The sequence below is a fragment of the Rattus norvegicus genome, chromosome 19, assembly GCF_036323735.1.
Source record: "Rattus norvegicus strain BN/NHsdMcwi chromosome 19, GRCr8, whole genome shotgun sequence".
Taxonomy (NCBI): domain Eukaryota; kingdom Metazoa; phylum Chordata; class Mammalia; order Rodentia; family Muridae; genus Rattus; species Rattus norvegicus.
The window spans coordinates 14689707-14694100 of record NC_086037.1 but is presented as its reverse complement, the minus strand read 5'-3'; positions in this window follow the sequence as shown (position 1 = coordinate 14694100).

Here is a 4394-nt window from a genome sequence, read left to right as displayed (position 1 = left end):
CTCCTGGGTGGTTTTGGTCCCCAGTTGGCTGTATGCAACAGTTTCAAAAGCCCAGGAATGATGTTCCTTGGGATTCCCATGGTGATGAACACAGACATGACAGAAAAAGACCAGAATACACAGGACAGTACTTGACTTATGTAATAGAGAGAACATTACTAAGTTATGTTACAAAATATTTGATCACACTGTGATCTCCCTGAATGTATTATTTAATGAAAAACTATTGTGTGATATAGCATCGCCAGGGCATAGACATTTAATGCAAGAGCTCTTTTTTTACTGTGAACATGGACTTTATTACTGTTCAGCTCACCTACCTCACACCTTTACTGCAAAGCTAAAGGGCACTTAGGTCTAGAGCAGATCAAGGCACAACTTGATAGGAAATTAAGATAACTAGGGCAATGGGAAGTCTTTGAGTTGAAGGATTTTTAAGAAAGTGTGCAGAGGGAGCTACAATGCCCTTCTTCTGGGGGAACAGTGAATTAGGAAGGACAGTTGGGAGCTTTACTTGAATTCAGCATCTGACTCCTGAGACTTCATTGGTAAAATTGATGTCTGGAAATTTTGTGTTGTAAAACAACACATTGGCTCTGCAGCTTTTGGCAAGGGCCATGGACAGAGAGATCACAGCAGCTCGGAACAATCTGAATGGAAATCAGGTTTTCTTAAGTCACCTGAGAAGTCCTCAAGGAGAGAGGAAAGAATGGGTAGCATAATAAGAGAAGGCTTTAGGATCTTGTAGAGTGCTACTCTAGATGCCTTGAAAATAGAAGCAGAAAATGTAAAGCTAAATGACTTCCAGGAATTAGCTCATTTCTGTTTATGATTATTTCATATTGGCACTTTATACTTGATCATTTTTTTTAATTTAAAACAAGAGCGTTTTGTTTTAATTCGAAGTGGTCTTAGCATCACAAAATGCTTTCAATCCCTGTATGGCGCCCCACATCTAATACTACCATGCTAGAGATTCTACTTTTAAATGCATCACCATCGACAGCTTCCATTTAACCAGCAGGGTCCATGCCAGGCAGACACTGAGCAGGTTGTATGTTCTGTTAATCTCCACAACAACCCAATTCAGCAGAAACTCCCCCATTTTACAGGTGAAGAAACCACAGCTCAAAGCAAATGGTTATCAGGGTCCCCTCAGTCTCTCGGGCTGTCACTTAGACCCACATCCTTCTCTGTAAAGGGAAGCCATGGGCCGATGTGGGCTGTGCAAGCTGACTCTGCTGAGATGATCAATGCTATTCTTGACCCTGGGAGAATTTAAGACAAGGTGAGCCCACAGACTCCTGGGATAGATTCTGCCTCTGGGTTCTAGGGTGGGACACAGTATCCCTTGTCGTGGGTCTCTACTCACATGAGGAGTCTGCTCCCATGTGTCAGCTTCTATGGCAGTGGTTCTCAACAGTCCTACTGCTGCAACCCTTTACTACAGCTCTTCATGCTTGGTGACCCCCAGCACAAAATTATTCCATTACTACTTCATAACTAATATTGCTACTCTTATAAGTTATAATATCTGATATAAATTTGTGAGTGGTTGCACCCCACAGGTTGAGAAACATTGATATATATATATATATATATATATATATATATATATATATATATTTTTTTTTTTTTTGAGAAACCTTCATCTAAGGAGGACCTGATGCAGGTGTGAGAGCAGAGACACCCTGAAGTAGAGACAAGTTTAGGAGGCCCAAGGCTGCTTGCCTTAATGGCAACAGAGATTCCTGGCTGAAGGCACAATCTGAAATCACTGTCCCCAGAACATTTCTTACCTCAGTTTTCCCTCATTAAAATGTGTGTCTGCCCTATAAAGAAGGGGAGGGGGAGGGATTAGGGGGATGTTTGCCCAGAAACCAAGAAAGGGAATAACATTTGAAATGTAAATAAGAAATACTCAAGTTAATAAAAAAAAATGTGTGTCTGCTTGGACATGTCTGTCCAGGAAGTCAGTCTCTATAGTCTCTGATAAAGACAGAATGCTAAAGATGAAAATGTTTTCCCTCTGTTGGCTCCCAGTCACTTCTATAGAAGTAAGTTCAAATCCCCCGTGGGTAAATGTGTCTCTCTCACATAATGTGTGAGACTTCAAATGTCATCCATTTGAGTTGACAAAAACCACTCTCACTTCAGATTTACAGCTGACCAACACTTAGTTTCAGGAGAATGAAGAATCTGGCCAGGCCTGCAGAGTCAGATCCCCTCCCTGCCTGGGACAATCCCACCCACAGCAGACTTCAGCTTCACCAGCAGCTGTTATCAGAAAATCTGACCTTAAGGTTCTGAAGTCCACACATGCACAAACCCTAACGTTGTTAGATGGTGGATATGGGGTTTTTCTCCCATTTAAAATCATTCGGGCCTCTTCTCTCCCCTGAGACGCACTCTGTTCTCTCAGGTCTGTTGGTCCTGGAAGGACCTCGGTTCAACTGAAGGCCTGGGAGGGAGGGGGAGGACCTTTTGTTGTAGGAATGAGCATGGATCAAGAATGTAGCCCCACTGTGACTGGGCAACTAAGCTCCAGAAAATCTTTCCCAGTCACAGACCTGGGTCATGTGGGAGCCTACACTGTTTCATAAGAAGAGCTGGTTGCTTTCTCCTGGAAGAAGCACTTGGGGGTTGATTGTCACTTCTGAACCTTCTGTTCTAAGTCACTTCTCAGAAGGGACACTTTGCTCTGACTTCTCCATGGGACCCACAGAGCACTGGGAGTGGAGGATCCTATGGAGTTGCAGCTCTGAGCTGGGAGGGGTAGCTCTCACACTATCTTGAAGAAGCCTGTTTTCACAGCTGATCTGGATCTGAGGAACAGGTGCTTTTAAAGAAGCATGTGAAAGCATCTCCTGTAGGAGAGCTCACTATGCAGGGAAAGTCACACAGGATAGGGAAAGTGGCTTCCCAACTTCCCCAGGGCACTCAAACCAGGGAGGATTGTTGAATTTGTTCGTTGTCTATTGTTATATCCCCCTTTTATTTCTAATTTTGTCAGTTTAGGTATTGTCTCTCTGGTGTGTAGTTTGTTTGAGGAAGAGGTTGTCTCTCTGGTGGATCTTCTCAACCAAAAAAAAAAAAAAAAAAAAAAAAAAAAAGAAAAAGAAAAAGGAACCAAAAAAAAAAAAAAAGCAAGCAAGCAAATAAACAAACAAACAAAAAACCAACACACATCTCGTGGTTCCCTTGACTCTTTGTATTTTTCTCTTTGTTTGTAATTGATTGATTTGATTTGAGCCTTGAATTAATTTCCTGCTGTCAAATCCTACCAGACACTCTATAAGATGAGGCTTTGCCTCATCTTGGTAAAAGTAGCATGTAATAAATGAATATTATGTTGATCTCGCTAGTGGGGATGACATCACAATCTCACTGAAATCCATGCACACCCGGTTTAGGCTGTATTAAAGTAGCCACCATTTCAGTGCTCCCTGCAAGGTGCCATGGGGCAGTAGTAACATGAGTCTGCCTGCACCTCGACAGTTTTCACTAGGGAATGCCCCCTCACGTGCGCGCGTGCCCACACACACACACACACACACACACACACACACACACACTATTTACTGACATGGTGCACATTCTTTGCACACCAAGAATTTAGTGAGCTGTTATGAAACACATCAATAATGGAATCAATGGAGGGAGCTGTGGGGAAGCTGGGGCTTAGAGTTACTTAAAGGCCCTATGCAGGCTCTCCTTTTGTTGGAGGAGAAATTTCAAGTGCAATGTCGTTCTTTATTTTTTTTTCTCTAAAGCACAGAGGGCTAGGGTGGATCATAGGGCTTTGAGAATATTCGGCAAGTACAGTCACACGGAATTAAATCCTAGGGCTGGGACCTATTTAATCTTCTACAAAGTTACAGAGCAGCCTGGATGAAGACTCTCAGCTGAAAATGTGGACATCTCAAGACAGGCACTGGACAATGGCTGACAGACTTGACTGAAGACTGGAAATGTTTTGCTATCTCATAGGAAAAGAAGGCCCCTCATACCACATTGTACTCTAAGGACAGTTTATTCAGGTTAGGCATGACATGAACTATTGTCTCAGGTCACAGATGTCAGCACAAAGTATCCAAGGTATTGTATGCCAATGGTAGCATTAACAGGACAAAGCACACAGTGTCATGAAGACATAAGTAATGAGTAGGTGTAGCAAGACCCAGGCCTCTTCCAGGTTCTTAGATAGTAACTGAGAACCTCAAATACGGTAGTGATGTGATAGTGTGGGGTGAATCTAGTTACAACTAGCTTCTATATTGACATAGATGATTCTTTTTGTGTCATGTTCAGCTTATAATGAATGACTAGACCTAAGCATGAGAATAACCAAAACTACATTGCTTCTCTAGCTGCTGAGCTTTTAAAGCCCTGTG